Here is a 17528-nt window from a genome sequence, read left to right on the forward strand (position 1 = left end):
CAAGGAGCCACTTTCCTGGGCTTGGGAAGTTGTGCATCTGAAGCACACTTCGGCTGGGCAGTGTGACTTACTTGATTGCCTTCTCTTTGTACTGTTTAGCTCAGAGTCTTTATCTAGGCTGTCCCCCATCCACTGTGCTGCAGGACCACAGAGACGATATCACAGAACGGATCTTTTCAGCGTTGTTTTTAGTTGCTGTAACTGATGTTGGGGGAAATAAACTATTTTTGCGGTATCTAAAGAGTGAGAAGAAAAGTGAACTTTAAACTTTATTGCATGCAAGGGGATTGATCACCTCTTGGTGACGAATTCTTAGTATGATGGTGGCTGATACTAAGCAGGCGTCATTCCAGTTACTTTATTTGACCTTGGGGGCTCACACTTCCCCTCCAGTTCATCAACCAGGGACTTTCCTCCACTTGGCGCATACTGGAGTGTGGTCGGCACCTAAGTAGCAGGAAGTGGGTCAAGATGCAGCTTCTGGGAAGGTCACAGATTTATTTTTAATTAATTGGCTATGAACTCAGTGTTTTAGTGTCTCTGCTGTACAGATCAGCATAGGACAGAAATTGAAATGTAGAAAGAGAATTACCGTGGCTTTAGTGCCTGGGAGGGTACATGTAAAAAGACACACAGAGGTTGCAAGACATGGAACTTGCTCTACATACATGTGTGCTTGATTTACTATTACTTACAGTTGGCAAAATCTAGTTTTCTTCTGGTGGTTTGGGTGACTAGAAAGTGGAATGGGTAGAAAATTCATCTTTTTCAGGCAGGAACCCATCTACCAGGAGACAGTCTGGGACCACCTTTTGCCAGGCAACTTCCAGATGAGTTTCCCAGGCAGATGTCCATCCATGCTCGGTCAAGATGAGACTCATATTTATTCTTTCTAAAGCTTGAGCACAAGACCACTCACTAGGGAACAAACAAAGACCCACCAGAACTCCTATGCAACAGTAGATGTCTCTGACTCCATCTACTCATAGATGGGGTGTGACCAACCAGAATTTGTCTGTGGACATGTTCCAGGCGAGACCCAAACTTATGGGCTTTCATGCATTTAGGTGTGTAGGCACCTGATCCAATCCCCGTTGTCTTGGCCAATGCATAAGTGGGGGCTTCTCTGGGATTTAAACTGCTATGTGCATCAGGTGCTCCAGACAAACTTCCTTTCAGTAAAGGAAGTATATAACCAGGTGAGTGTGTGTTAGCGGTCCCCTTCTGTGCCAGTCCTCAGAGGATGGGTGTTGTTATAGAGCTTTACTCCAAGCTGTAACAATTGGCTCACTCCCCAGGGTGTTGGCCATCACACCAGCTCTGAGAAGAAGACTAAGGAAGAAATAGGGAAGGAAAAGAGAAGAATGGCAAGATGGGGTGAGCTTGGGCATGTGTATGACAAAAAAAACCAATTTCACCCATGGTTTGTTGCCTCCTAAGCGGGTGTCACTCTCCATGTATAGCTGTCAGGCTGAAACATCAAAGGTGTTTGAACTAGAAGATTGTTTCCTCATGGGTCACCTGAATTAAAATGAGGTCATGGTTGTCAGGAGCATGCAGTTGGATGAGTTCCAAGGGCAGCAGCAAATCCAAATGCATGTTATTGGGAGGTACCAGTAAGTTGTGCATTGGCAATGCTTCTACATACCTGTCCTGTGATAGAATGGCATCTGGCAGTCAGTTCCCCTACCACCACATGGGACCAGTCCCGCTGTCCTTCCTGGGGTAAAGCTTCTGTTGAATTTGGTCAGGGTTTGGCCTGAATAGGGAATTCGGGATTGAGACCGCGGTCACTCAGTTGGGTTTTACTAGCAAATACCAGGGAATGACATGGTATTTTCAGGTTTCTGCAGATTACCGTGTAATTGCACTTAGATCCCAAAGCAATTTCCATGTAACCTGCATGGAGGGTTTAGATGACTGAGGTAACCCTGTGTATATCCTGTAATGATATGCCATTACCCAGATACCATTTGGCAATTAGAGTGTAATTAAATGGTCGGCAGTTAACGTATTATTGAGGAGCAGTTACCTGGTGTCAGTCCCCCGCAAATTAAAACAGTGATCTACTTAATCAATTCCCTGCCAATCAAATCAACAGTGTCTCATTTAATCAATTCCCTGCCATTGCCGGGCCTCAGGCATTGGTGCACTTCGATCCCTCATATTCTCTGCTTGTAGCAGGCAATCGTTTAGTCTCCTGTGGACTGTAAGGTTTTGGTTTCATTTCAGTTGTTAGGTGTAGTGTGTGGGTGCTGGGGGTATTAGCGTTGTGTGCTAGACAAGAGGTCTGAGGAGGTGATCTGGAGGGTCCTTCCAATCTTCAGCTCTATGACTAACTTTGCTTGCCACTACATTTTCATTTCTCAATGAAGGGAATAATGTGTGCAGGAACTGGGCTTAAAATTCCTCCACATGTTCCACCCACTTATTGGCTTTTCTGATGTTCTATTCCTACAAACATCAGAGCTGTTTACACAGAAGGTGCATGTGAATTAACATGGGGGGAAGGAGGAAGAAGAGGATTAGAGAGAAAGCTGGGTGGGACAAGGGCTACAGGCCTCCCAACTTTTCCTTCTAGATGTCCTGCTTTAAATGTTTTGCCTTAGGGACACTATCGCGCCTTTCTTACAAAGTATGGTGTCCTCTCTGTGCCAAGCAGTGTTGGATCTGATTAGCAGTGACCACTTGACGTATCTGAGTGCTTGGGTATGGAGTGGTGATAAGGCACTGGTTTCAGTGGGGGCTTCTGAGCTGATAAGTTTACTTCCAGAAACACCATGTTGGGCCTTGGAGGTATCCACATATGTTGAGAATTTGAGGGTGGGATAGGGAGTTTCTTCACTTCCAGAATGCATGTGTGTCAGATTTGAGGGTGTCCACTACTAGAAAACACATTCCTGATCCAGGATGACCGCTTCCAGAGATGGGGGTGTCCAAGGGTACGTGCTCTGGGAAATAAGGATATCCACTTCCAGTGAGGCCTTGAGTATCCGTTCCCAGACTGGAATGGCTGTGTAGGTCTCTCCTCCCAGTGGTGCATGTCTCTGAAGAGGTTTCACATAACAAGCTGAGAGGTGTGAGGTTAGCCATCTGCATGTTAGGTGATCAGCTGCTGGAGGTGAGGATACAGTAAGTGGGGATGTGTAGAACAGAAGAGGAGCTTGGATGGTTTGTCAGTCAGCCACTGAAATGCCAAGAATCCCAGAGCGCTGTGCAGGCTCATAAACCTAGAACCAGCGGTGTGGGGTTGGAGGGGAAGCCTGGCTGCAGAGATTAGGTTTTAGCCTGGATAGAAAGAGTGAAACTGCTCCGGAGATGTGCACCACTGGGAGGAGAGATCTACACATCCAGAGCACACTGCACCTGTAACAAGCATCTCCAGAAAGCGGCTTTGCTAGGCTTTCCCGTCTGGTCCAATCCACACAAGTGAAGAGTGGCTGATATAAAACTGGAATGATTGTTATCTGAGCCCCTCGTAAGACGTGGCCCCACTTCTGGAATGGGACTGCAACTGGCAGGCAGATCGGGGTGGAAGAACATAGCCTAGAGGTCAGAAGAGCCAGATGGCAGCGAGGACTCTGCCAGCACATCAGATGAGTGATAGCCCATAGACAGTCCGAGCAGGAAGACCACAGTAAAGTATGTCCTGATAAAGACTAAGGACCACGTTCTGAATCTGTTGATGTCAACAGGATCTTTACTGTTGATTCCCAACTGGACCAAGATTTAGCCCGAACACAAAGTAGCTGCTGACATCCAGTTAAGGGGGAACCTGGAGATGTTTCTCACCAGAATTCACCTCTAGAATCTTTCTGCTCCCATGTTGCTGAGCTGTGTTGTGCCTGCCAGGGTCACAGCATAAGGACCTGAGGATGATATAGTGGCTTGATGTCACTTTAGAAGTGATATTATCTCATTACAAGATCTGTAGAGTCTTTCAGCTGGGGTATTAACTGCATTGTGCTGGCCAGATGTCCTGGACATTCTGCCAGCATATATCCCTCATCAATCATTTCTGTCATTCTCCGCTTCCTGCCCACTGCAACGATCTGCTGGTGGCCCCTCCATGCTGAATTCATTTATCACACTGGGCACACAGATGCCATGGTGGGGGGCTCCCAGATGCATGGATGCAGCATTGCTGGGTGCTGTGAAACAGCTGCTGAGCTTCACCATGAGGATGATTCCATAAATAGTTGGGCCCTCAGGCCTGTCTCCCCGTGTAAATGCTTTGCAGATGCTCTAGCTGTGTGTCATGGAAACCAGCCAGTCCCATCAGGCTGAGTGAGGCAAACCATGCCTCCCACCCTCCTCCAGACACTGCATTTCTCAACAACTTGCTCACCTCCTGGGTTCCTAAAGAGAGGGCCATGCACAGCCTCTTTCCACCCACCCCCTCGAGGTAGACTGGATCACGAGGCCCGACCCCTCTGTCAGTCCTGTGGGCGGCAGCTGCCGCTTCTGAGACGTCCTGGCATGACGTCTGGTTGGCTGACTGCTGCCGCTGGGCTCTGCGGCCTAGCTTCAGCTTTCACAGCTTAAACATCTCAGGCAGCGCATGAGCGACTCCCACAATCAGATGCTTTGCTTAATGGGTATTTAACCCCGAGCCTCCCCCGTGGGGAGCAGTACACCCACCTGAGCAGATGGACGCTAATTGGAAAGCAGACAGGTTTGCTTATGAGCAGGTGAGAGAGAGAGAGCGTCTGAGCGTGAGTGAAAGACCGAGCGGGGAAGAGAATCTGAAAGCCAAGCACACACAGGACTGTGGGGAGGGATAAAGGAAGGAACAGCTACAGGCACTGGGAGAGAAAGCAGAGAGAGGACGTGATGGTTTGTCCTCAGCCTCCTAATTAGGATTGCTAAATCTGAGCCATTATGGCCTAAGTATTTCCATCAGTTTGGAGGCTACTGAGTGAATGCTTTCTGGCAGGGGCGTTCGACTGCAGAGCCGCGCTTAGCCAGGCTGGGCAGAGCGGGGGGGAGAGTGGCAGCGGCAGGAATCTCTCTGCACCGGTGCCCTTGCTGCCTGTCTCCAGGGCAGATGATGCACTGGGAAAGGGTAATAATGCAAATGGGGAAAGGAGAGAGAGCGTGTATGCACGTCACAGGGAGGAAAGGGGGCTTGGAATTACACAGGGGAGCCAAGTGGAGTTGAGGCAGTCAACCAAAGCAGAAGGCCATAAATGGTGCTTATTACCCTGAGCACACAGGCCTTAGAGCAGGTCCCTCGGTCTCTTGATGGCTCAAGCTGAGCTGGATCAGGGCTGGTCAGTGCAGGACCAGGAAACCTCCCAGCTGATGCAGTGAATTGAGCATATGGCACGTTTCCTTTTGAGCCAGGGACACAGCATTGTGCCATGGCGCTTGTCCTCCTGGGCGCAGGAAACCCTAGGGAGACGGTCCAGTCCAGTGGGTAGGTCACCAGGCTGGGAATCGGGAGCTGCCTCTCTTCCCAGCTCTCCTGTTGTCCTGCTGGATGACCTTATCAAGTCCCTTCCCCTCTCCGGTGGGGTCTACCCTAATGCGGTTTGCCAAATTCTCCCCATTGCTCTAGTTCTGATGCAGTATTATCAGTAGTGCCGGTGAGCATCAGCTACCACTGCTTTACTTAGTCTGTCATCTAGCCCTGCTGCTCTGCAATACGGTGGGAACCCCCCGCCTTCCCCCCGGCGGCCTGTCTACTTTATCGCTTCCACTGTGTCTAGTAACCCATGAGCAGGGCTGGTCACATGGGGACTGAGAGAGAATCCATGAAAGACCTTGCTGTGACCAGGCCTCAGTCTGTCTCTCTGGGTAACGGATGGAATAACGCTCAGCCGTCTTTGAACTCAATGGGAGGGAAGAGCTACAGAAGAGACACAGTTCCATACCATTCCCTAGGTCAGTGATCCTTGAAGGAAGGATCCTGTGGAAACCTGCCTAGCGTTAGTGTTTCGGTAGGGAGGGGCAGACGCCTACAATCAGTGGCCTGCCAGCTAACTCACAGCAGGAGTCATCGGATCTGGGCTACAGACACGGTGTTTTGGGAGGGGAGTGTGCAGGCTGTGTTCTAGCGCGGGTGCTGTGTGCTGGGAGCAGGGTGTGGAGTCAGGCTTGCTATGGTGGGGGAAGGGGCAGAGCTGGTTCTGGATCCAGGACTGCCCAGTGTCATGCATCTCGCAGGACATTTGTGCTCCTGGCAGGCTGGCTGCGCCTGCATGGCTCAGCCCGGGGCAGGAGCAGCCGTTGCAACTTTTGGACACTAGTGGTTGTCGTGGTGCTTAGCTTCCGTCCACCTGGCTGTATGGCTGCCTTTCTGCTCACTCCCTGGCTGGATCCAGTTGTAAGAGTAAATAAGTCCCCAGTGCTGCTCCAGGAGGGGTGTTTGACCATAAACTGAAGGGTATGGGCCATGGGAATTACTTTCAAACCTGCAGATTAGTTCATTTAATACTTGGCCTAAAACGTCACGTGGAGCTGTGCAAAACTTGGCAGCTGTGTGACTTGGTCTGATCCACCTCCCTGTCGCGTCCTTCACGGCTCTGGACAGGGCTGGTGATCTCTCTGGAGGCCAATGAGTTAGCCAGGGACAAGGCGACAGTGATCGTTCCTGGTTAGCCTGCGTGGCTGCAGGAGAAGGGAAGGAACGGAAGCTCCCTCGGGGCCTGCCCTCCCCTTGCGCAGAGGGTGCGCTCTCCCTTGTGTTTGCTGGAGAGGTTACATGGAGCTTACATGCCAGGGCCTCTGCTAACTAGCTGTGAATGGCTGGTGATATCTAACAGAGGAGAACTCGGCCTTGCGCTTCTCCCACATTCCCCTGTTGCCCCTGCCACAGAGGGGAGCGCACGCGACTGGACCGCAGACTCGCACCCATCCCCGGGGGGGCAGCCTGAGTGCCATGGCCAAGGAAGGCAGAGGCTCACACACCCTTCCCTTGCCATTCAGCGCCACTCAACCAGCCTTGCATTGGCTTGACCAGCCGGACGAGAGCTGCCAGCCCGTAGAGAAAAGAGACAGAGCCCTCAGGTCACTGCCAGGGGCAGGGCTGAGCCGCGCAATGTATGTTGTGTGTACAGCGGGATCCCCAGTCACTGCCTAATAGCACTGTCTCACAATCTCTCTCTGGCGTTGTCTCTCCCAATTTCCACCCTAGCAGTCTTCCTGGCCTCTGTAGGTGGGACACCTGCAGTTATCTTTATTGCCTGTGTGCATTACTGTAGCTCTTAGGAGCCTGAGGCATGTTCTAGGACCCCATTGGGCTGGGTGCTGTACAAATACAACACAAAAATTCCTGGTCCCGAAGAGCTACCATCTAGGTATAAGGCAAGAGACAACAGATGGATACAGAGAGGTGGATGGGAGAGTACAAGGAAGCAATGAGAAACTCTTGATCCGTATGACAGGCAGTGGTCTCAGCACACCAGCAGCCACACTTGTGTCAAGTTTTGTGTAGGCCTCATGCCAGAAGAGAGTTTAACGTGTTTGCTCGTAGATCAGGGCTGGGCGGGGATCTCTTGCAGCTTGGCTTGGTTCTAGGTTTGAGCTGCTCTTCCCAGTGGCTCGTCTGATGGGTTTTAGATGCTGACCTTGCAGTTTTGGTTTTGAGTGGGATTATGTTTGCTCCACTGGTTGTGGGGTTAGACTCGTTGAGCCTGGAGAGCAGTGATATTTAGAAGTGGATCATGTTGCCATGTTTAATTCCAGCTCCTTCCCGGGCCCTCTCACACACTAGCTGGCTACCATCCTAGAAATGACTAGAGTGCCTGAGAAATGTGCCCTTAAGTATCATGGTGATGAGTGCATGATAGATAACGAGAGAATAAAGATTCCCTGTCACTTTTTATCACATACTCTGTGTGTGACCTTAACTCTGCCCCATCCCAGGGGTCTCATTACAATACGGCCTTTAATTACATGATCACACACTAGTTCTCAAATAACCCAACAGAATCTTGTGCCGTTTCTTTTGCAATGTCAGAGAACCTCTCCTTCCCCTTTCAGCTTGTGTTGCGTTGTGGGTTGAGGCCTCAGGTGACATTGGCTCCCATCAAAACTATGAATGGTCTCCAGAAACAGAATCTATCCCGCCAGCACAAAGGGAGGGACAAGCCTCCCTTCTCGTGGCCTCCACGGTGCCATATGTCTGCGTGTTGGCCAGAGGGACAGAGAGCACTTTGTATCAGGTGCTGGAGAGCTTGCTCAGCTGTCTGAGCTCTGGGGCCTGGCACTGCCTGCCTGTATCTTCTCCTCAGGACCTGGGCCACCACACGTCAAAGGCGAATTTAGCTTTTCAGAGGTGCCGATGGAAGATAAAATGAATAACAAAGCACCTTCTGGATGACTGTTGTTAGTCACACTCACTTCTGATTAAAGATCATTAAACATGAAATTAGCTCATTTGTGTTACGGGTCTCCCGGGGGTTCCGTTATTTATGAAGGGCAGATGGCCGCGAACTGGGGAAAGGGGGCAGAGCTGTGGGGAGGACCGAGAGAGGAGCTGGGAAGGGAACAGAATAGAAATTAATTTTTTTCTGCGTCCTCCTTGTTGTAAACCCCTCAGCATTTCACAACAAATCACAGCTAATTAATAAGTACATTCCCTTAATGACTAGGCTTTTTAATAGCAGAAATTGGAAGCTGCTGTGTCAATTCTTTCTTTCTTTTTCCCCCGCTCTTTTTCCCCCCCCCCCCCTTATCGCTGTAATGAAAGTCGCTGATACTGCTAGGCAATGGGTGATGTTGAAATCAGCTTCCTAATCCCAGCCCCTGCCAGTATGCCAGGCTGACTACTTGGACCCCCTGCTATCCCAGTCTGAATTGTTGGCTCTGTCAGTCTGCCATAGAGGGACCTCAGCTGGTGCTGACTGACGCCCATTCAGTTGTGCGTTGCCCCAGAACCGAGACCCACTGTTGCAAACTACCCAGGTACCATTGCTGTCCCCTGGGAGTTAGAGCAGTCGTCAAAACGTTTCACGCTGTGAGCTGTTAAGATGGAGATCCCTCAAGGCATGGAGCACCGGGGGGAGAGAGAAGAGCTGTGAGCCTCATGGCGTGATGGGGGCGGTTAGGGAACAGAAACACAGCTAGAGAACTAAAGGAGGGCCCAATAAAAGCAGTTTTGGCAGGTGCCGCTCGTGACTGAAGGTGTGTATGCTGCACTCACGGGGTGTGATTGCTGCTGGAGCAGACGTACCCTCAAGTCCCAGAGCAGTGAGCTAGCCCGGCGCGTAATTACCCAGGGTTCGGGGCACACTGAGCCCAGGCTGAACCATACGCGGCTGCAGCTTGGCTGCTCTGGGCCCTGAGCTGGCTAGATGAAACCTACCGCCCATGCTTACAGTCCAGACACACCTGAATGGCAGCATCAGCGCACCCTGGGAGCAACCCACCACACAGTGCTGCTTGCTGCCGTGCTCTGCATTGGGGTCAGCATCAGTGCCCCACAGCAGAGCTCAATGCCTCTGCTGCACCAGGACCCATCAGAGCAGCGTCCCAGCTCCTGCATGGCAGAGGGACCTTCCCGGGAATCCCGATCTCTGAAGCCCATCTCAGCCTGAGGGAGTCTGGAAGCTGCCCTTTGCTGCCTGCAGCAGGATGGCACGGAGGGCAGGTTTGGCCCGGGAAGTGGGGGCTGCATGGAGTGAGAAGGGGAAGGGGAAGGAGAAGGAAGGAATGAAACAGAAGTGGGAACAGTTTAGAGGACTCTAGGCTGGGTGCATGGCACGGGGCCAGGCAGGAGCGGACGGTTTGCCCAGGCAGGTCTGGGAGCAGGTGCGTACAGGTGGAACGGAGGCTATAAAGGAGCGCCTCGCTCAGGCAGATTGCACAGCACGCTGTCATTATTAGCACATGCTATGCCCTGGGGATGGGGGGGAATTCAGACCATTGTTCGGCTGGCTGTCAAACCACCTGCCTATGAGCATAGGCAGTGGCAGATCTGCAGAGAGCAAGGGCCTGTGACTGACAACTCGGGTGTTGTACAACATCTTCAACCAGAGAGAGCATTTCTCTGTTCATAGCACCAGGGCCTCCCTGCTCAACTCAGGGCCCATCTACACTACAGATTCCACCATTGCCGGCCCCGTGCGCGTGCCCAAGGCTTTGCCATGATTCAGCAATGTGGTTGCATTGACGAGGGTATTTCACTCTCAGTAGCCTCTTTGGTGCTCGGCCTCCCTGCTGTGACTGTCGGCAAAGGGCCAGTGGAGACCCTGGTCTGGGGGAAATGGGCTCCTGCCCACCAGGAACAGGTGCATGGGTGTGTGGGTCTGTGTACACCCGAGGCATCAGCTGAGGTCGGGGTGGGGGGAGTTCATTCAGAAAAGTTGCTCTTGCCGGCTTCCCTCTATGTCCCCCTTCTGCTGGCTCCTTGCTGGGCTTCTTCCCTGCGCTGAGTGCAGCTCTGCCGTACACCTGTGTAATTAGCAGCCGATGCCCCACTTGCCAGCCACGCTGTCGTTTGTCATTCCCTCCCGTTGCAGTGACAGGCAAGTCCCATGCGGGGCTAAAACTGATCACGTGCTGCAGAGAAGCTAAAAGTGGCACTGAGGCTCCTTCGGCTTAAACATGTGCCTTTCGTCTCCACTTCCTGACTGGACTGCTGGGAAACCCGAGGGGGGCGAGGGTTGTGCCATGGGGGCTTGAGGGCCAGCACAGTGGGGCATCGGGGCAGGAGGAGATGACACACCAAGGAGGCAGAGGAAGAGAGTGGGATATACAACATACACAGTGTATTAAATGGACCAGTCTTACTCCTGCCAGGTGACGGCAGCTCTGCATCACTGTAGGCAGGTGACTTTGAGGGGGAAGTTGTTGTGGGCTGACAGGACCGGCTGTGAAATGGGTCTGGCCCTCAAGGGTCTCCTGTGCCGGAGGCATCAACGCTGTGCTTTGTCATCTCCATTACACACCTCCATGAGTGACACCCAGCATACAGTTCAACCATTCCCCCTGTCAGCCCTGTATAGCCTAAATCACGTCACAGCGCCCGGGGCGCAGGACGGAGGAGATGTACTCTTTCTCCCACCTGGATAAGTCCTTGACAGTCAGGAAATGGCTAACCCTACTACCTTAACTCTGCCCCCTTGTGTGTGCGCCTCATCGTGTGATGCCTTTAATGACAAGACCACCTGCTCATAATGTAACATACCACGTTCTCCACACACACACCGTGCCTTGTCATACATCTTCCCTTGCTGCACACATTGATTGCACCGCCACGATGGGCCCATAGACCTGGAATGATTTAGGGCCTCATCCCAAGAGGAAAGCTAGAAGCAGTAAAATTAGGGATGTTGTGACTGAAACGGTTTACAGCCTTCGTTACACTATTTGCAACAATGCTGGTGTTCAGATATGGATCCTGGCGAGTTGATTTGGCTGGTGTTCCAGGAAATGTCACTGTACCAAGGGATGGGAGTGAAAGCTTAGCACCTCTTCCTCTTGCTATGAATGATTCACCTTTTTTTTATAACTATGTTTTTTCTGGAAGGGCGTGTGTGTGCTCCCACCAATCCATTTCACTCATGTAAATGGGTTTGTCCTTGTGTATCATGCCAAGAGAGGCAGTGGGGACCTGGTCATTTGCGTGCTTTTCCTGGTGGTGTTTGCTACCTGGTACAAGGATTCTTACAGCCGCTTTAGATCAGATCTTGTGGCGAGGCTGCATTGCGTGCCTTCCAATTGCTAGGGATTAACACACCACAAAAGGCACAGAGGCAGTCAATAGGAGATTATAACACCACAGACAATCAAGAAAATATTAAAGGGTAGCTCAGGATTAGGAGAGAGGAAATGTTTGCCTCACACAAAGCAGGGACTTTGACATGCAGCCCCTATAAGACATAGGAGCGACTCCCTGGGAGAGACTCTGAGACAGTTGGAGAGGGAATACATTGGAAAACGATGTGTCATGAATAAAAAGAAATGAACCCTCATACTCATGAGCTGGGCCCCAAAATTCAGACTGAATTAAGTGTGCTATAATCCTGCATTTTAGAAACTTCAGGAAAATAACCCACTCCTCCAACATGGAGAGCTTAGATCAAGCAAGGCACTGCTGTGATTCTGGAGCATTTCAGCACCACCCGATGGTGCTTAGAGTAGGGGAAGGGAATGCTGTCAACACTGCAGGTTGGAAATGGAGTTGGGAAGGTGTTTGATAACGGGAAGGGAGAGAAAGCTGGAGCTTACTTTTGTAGGGGGCATGAATTGGGAGAGGGCATTCCAACCCTTTATAGTTTCCCATAGGAGTCTACCCATGGCTGTGTTACTAAGCCAAGGAAAAATGACCCATGGGAAACTCTTCATTCTGAATGACTCCATTAAGTTGGGATCCAAGGGCTTTGAATCCAAAGCAGAGTTTTGCTTTGTTAGCATCAACTAGTCCCAATTCTACCCTGTCAGAAGCTATTTTTCAGCAATTGGAAAGACAGTGGGAGCGGTGGGGATCAGCATTTGTCCTTGCCCAGGTTGGGCGTAATGACTTCTTCCAATCACCGGCACTTTCTCCCACCTCCAGAGACACTTTAAAACTAGATTGAGCAAAGCGCTACAAAATATTCTGTGGGGAGAAAATAACTTATTCTCAGCTTCTGCAAAATGGATAAATCGACTGGACAAGTCTCCCCACCAATGATTTCAATGCTTCTGTGCTTGTGGGACCCACAAAAATCAGTGGCCAAGCCCTTTTCAAAATGGGGCGACTCAGGTTATGTTCCTAAATCCACATTCCGCCGTTCTTGGCCTAGGGGATCCGGCAATAGAACAGGCTCCCAGGGGAGGTTAGGTGAACCCAGAGTCTGATAGTCTTTTGGAAATGGTGCGAAACCTTCCTCTTTGCAAAAGCCTTTCACCCATAGCGAGGTTGACACTCACCACATTGACTGCCCTGCCCACCCAACCATTGCCTCCTGCCCCCAAAATTAAAAATAAACACAAATTTTTAAGAATCTGAAATCAGCTAATCAAATAAACAAAAATACTCCAAGCGGAGTTTTGACCCCGAAAAGGGAGAGAGATAGAGATACCATGAAGCCCACTAGGGCTTTCACTACTGCTATGTATTTTATGTGGTGGGAGCCCAGAGAGTCAGGATAAAGCCCTAAACTAGGTAGATAAGTGGCCTGGTGCTCAAAAGGGCTGAGCACCTGGAAGCTTTTACCAAAGTCCGCAGGAGCTACTGGGTGCTTAGCACCTGTGAAAATCTGACCACTCCAAATGTGGATTTAGAAGATTAGGCAGCTGTTTCTAAAAACTACAGGCCAGGGGCCCTTTCTCCTGCTTGATATATGGCTGGCAGGTGCCATGCTTGTTTGTGTTACGGTGGCTCCTAGAAGCCCTAGTCATGGACCACCACCTCAACGTGCAAGGAGCTGTACAAACCGAGCCAGTTTCAGACCCCATCTCCCAGACAGATCATTAACCCCTTCCTTCCCTGGCCCAGTGTGGGTTTGTCCACTCCCTCACTCTCAGGATGAGGCAGGCCCAGACTGCAAGCACGTCACTAGTCGCTGCGTGAGCTGGAGAAGCCCAATGTGGTGCGCTCCCTGCCCTCTGCACCTCATGCCGTGCCCCTTTCCCGAGCACGGATCCTGAGCCCCACAGCAGGGTTCCCTGCTCCATGAGCTTTCAGTTGCCTCTGCCCGTACAAGCATGGACACAGTGTGGTCCAAACCCAATCATCTCTTTCCGGAAGATCTCTGTGCTCGGACGAGATTGGAGCAAATGCACTGGGGAGCCACTGTGGGATTTGCGTCCCTGGGAGTCAGGCGTCTCCTGACTCTGAACATGCGCTGATCTGTGCAGAGGTGAACATCAAAGCTTAGCTTACATCTTACATGTTGTGTTCCTTTCCAGCCAGTTGCCAGACGTCTCCCGGTTGATTGTTCTTCCACTCTGTGCCTATGTAATTTGCCCAGATCTCTTTCAGCTTGAACATGCTGTCAGCTTGGGTCTTAACAACCCAGGGAAGAAACAGGAAAGCGTTTTAGCTGAGCAGATTTTTGTCTAAGGATAACTCCAAAGAAGGGTTAGCGTCTCTCTGCTTCTTGTGTACGTTCCTAATGAGATCAGCATGACAGAGGTGGAAATGCTGACAGCGTCACGGAGAGTTGAATTAACTCACCAGATGCTAACTCTTGGCCGATAACGAAATCCATCTACGTGAAGGAAACAGCCCCAGGGGATACGTAACAGGTGCTACGTAACTGATCTGGCTGGGATAGTTTGTGTCCAAGGATCTGCATCTCAGATGTGCCACCACACCGCGATGGCATGTAGCATAGGGACAGCTGTCAAGTCTTAGGAGGGCATGAGTTGGTTACAGTGATGATAACGTAGTCAAGGAGAGTTGTCGTCAGCTGAGAAACATTACCTATCAGAGTCGAGGGAGAGCCACAGGAGAGAGGATTTTGTAGCCAGGTAGGTGCGGTTCATTACTGAGGACGGTGTGAATTCAGCTGGAGCTGTCCTGCCCAAACGAGCTCTAATTGAGGGAAGCTGCGGCAGCCTGGGCTGGCTCTTCAAGTGATTACCTAGTGTTTCAGGTGGGCTCATGGCACAGGTATGTCTCCGTGCTGCAGTGACATCCTGTGATTGTGTGGAGACTTACCCTAAGAGACGAAGGCAGATCATGTTTCCTGCTGAAATTCCGTGGTTTTTATACATGGATGCGTTAAAGACAAAACAGTAATGCACCCTGAAAAGAGAGGAGGCTGGGAGCTGAGAGTGGATTTGTCTCTCCATGACCATAAGTCTGCGCAGCTGGTGATTTGCTTTTCCCTCTACGTGAACCAGCGCCCCACCGAGATGCTACCCAAAGAACCTTCTTTTAGATGGAGCCGTGGCCCCTTTAATCACTGAAGATCTCAAACCACATCATTACATTCTGCCTTCCTAAATTTCCCCCTTCACTTTCTGTTGAATGTTTGACTTTCTTCTTGCCTTCCTGTCCTAAACCGCTGTGCTTTGTTGGTGTTGTCTGAAAGCTGCCTGGTTCCACCCGAGAGCTGGCTGCAGTGGAGGAAGTAGTTCCTCTTTACTAGATGCAAAGCTTGTAAATGCCTGACATTGGCCAAGATTTTCCAAAGTGACCCGTGATTTGGGGCGACCAACTTGAGACACCTCACAGAGGGCTGATTTTCAGAAAGCACCAAGCGCCCTCCTCTGCAAACCAGGCCCTGTTAAGATGTCTCAGGTGGGGCCCTCCAAAACCACTGGTCCCTTTGAACATCTTAGCCATCGTGTATAATAAAATATTGCGATGATGAAAACTCCTTTACGGAAAACCATGTTTTTGTTTATAGTTACCAGGTGACTTAATTGTGTCCAGAGCCAGACAACACCTAGGACTGATCTCCTCTTACACTAATCCCGGGGTGCAGGTCTGGTCACCTGATTCATTACACCCCTTCACGTGCAATGAAATAAGGTCTATAGCCATTGGTTTTGTTTGTCATGTTTTATCTGCAGTATTATACTGCCAGAGCTAGATCTCGGCCCTTGCTGCCGGGAGACACGAGGGGAAGTGGCACAGTGCTGGCTGCATGCATGTTTCCAGAGCCGTCTTGCTAGCGCAGATCCAGCTGATGTGCCCTGGGCGCTAATGTACACTGCACGCCACAGCATAGCTCACTGGGGACTGAACACATACCCCAGCCAGCCAGGTTGGGGCTGCTTCGCAGCGTGTGTCCCACCAGGAGATTTCGTGGGCGCTCGCCAAGGATGCTTCCCTGCTTCTGCAAGGATTCCCTGGTGATTGGGAGCAAAGAAGGCACAGGGAGCCTCTCATCACACCTGAGGGGGCAGGATTTGGTCGACAGCTTTATGGAACCATGCCAGTCCACAAGTCCCTTAGTGATGACCTCGAGGTGCCTTTCACCCGCCCATCACTGCTGCTGTTCTCCATCAGTGGCTCCCCTTGCCCTGGGGTGGAGACCCCTCCTACCGCCTTTGGGGAGGCAGGAATCCACCCAGAAATCACTCCAACACCATTATCGGTCACAAACACTCCCCTTCAGCAGCAGCAGACAGGGCCCAGTGTCCCTCCATCACTGATCAGGGCAGCTCCTTCCCTTTGAGCTCTGGCTGGTCCTTACAGGCCGTGCAATGCAAGCTTCCGGGATGAGGCTGTTCCCAGGGTTTGTTCCCCCAGCCCAGAGCTCCAATTCTTGGACTCCTGGGTCCCTGCAGCAGTTGCTGGCGCTCTCACTGCTCCATGCCAGAGACCCAAAGGGCACAGTGCATCCAACCCCCTGTGCCAGCCACCACTGCTTCTTTCCAGGCGGCTTGCAACAGGTCATTGGGGCAGAATTTCTTACCATCCCTCTAACCAACCATTTTCCCCTGCTGCCAGTCAGGAGGAGAGGGCGCAGGCTCATAGCATTGCAGTTGGTTTGTGGGGCTTCACACCTCTCCATCCTGAAATCCCCAACTGGTTCCTCTCGCCGGCTCTTGCCTACAATTTCCCCATTGCACAGAACAGCTCAGCGAACACCTGTTTGTGAGACAACCCCTTCAGCCGTGTCCGCACACCTGTACGGCCATGTCCTGGGCTTGGCTTGAGCCCGTTGGCTGAGCCAGGCCCCTGGCAATGTGGGAAATGAGCTGATTTCCTGCCAGACGTAGGTGGGGTTCCTTGCCTGAGCCGCTCTTCTCAGCATGGATCATTTCCCCCTTTAAATAATAATGGGAATAATAATAAAATCCCATCTGCACGGACACAGCTCCGGAAGAGAAAGCTGTCTTTGTGTAGCGGCTGGTGAAGGCTGATTGAATGGCAGCCATGTTACCGCTGAGCACGCTGCCACTGCTCCTTATTCCTGGATCCAGAATAGAGTCTGCGTCTGCCCTTTAATTACCCCTTTGGATGGAATATAAAATTCTGTTTTGACAGTATTACTGCTCTCTGAATTGCCTTTCTCTTTATGAATTTTATCAGCTGCCGCATGTCCTAGCACATGGGACGAGGAATCAGAGCAGACCCTTCTGCATAAATAGTTTCTAAATACCCCAAATTAATTACATAGATTTCTCTAAGGGAATGATGAAGCTGCTTTTTATTTTTCGGGCTGTTAGTTTGTGTCTGCTACTGAGGGTGGGGGGAGAGGGTGGGACTCATGGCATTTCCAGCCTCCCCCCAACACCACCACGGCCACCCCTTATAACAGAGAAGCGTTGTGATCATCTAGTCTGATCTCCTACAAGACGTGCGCTGTAGATTACTCCCAATGGTTCCTGCGTGCCGCCCGCTAACTTGTGGTTGAAGTGAATCAATGTCCCTTGGGCCTGTGACATCACAGCCCCCTCTCGGACAAGGCATTGTAACGTCACCAAGCCTCTCCCCCCCCACACCATGATGGTGCTCCGTGATGTCACCAAGGTTGTGACAGTCAGGCAGGAGGCGAGGTGGTGGGCTGTGATGTCATATCCTCCACTCTGATGTCACCGGGGTCAGCAAGTACTACAGTTAACACAGATTCTTAGAACTGAAAAAAAAAAAAGTGCAAAAGGAGGAGAAGGGGAAGCTGGACCCGTCCCATGGT

At 51.1% G+C, this 17528-nt stretch overlaps 1 protein-coding gene across 1 annotated transcript in view; it reads left to right on the plus strand.

Annotated features, from left to right (window-relative positions):
- Positions 1 to 17528, plus strand: part of CACNA2D2 (calcium voltage-gated channel auxiliary subunit alpha2delta 2) — a 467666-nt gene that overhangs the window by 316036 nt on the left and 134102 nt on the right. The gene's annotated exons all lie outside the window — the stretch shown is intronic.

The sequence above is a fragment of the Emydura macquarii genome, unplaced genomic scaffold (assembly GCF_026122565.2).
Source record: "Emydura macquarii macquarii isolate MOO-44397 ecotype Brisbane River unplaced genomic scaffold, CSIRO-AGI_Emac_v2 contig_2369, whole genome shotgun sequence".
In the NCBI taxonomy this organism is placed as follows: Eukaryota; Metazoa; Chordata; order Testudines; family Chelidae; genus Emydura; species Emydura macquarii.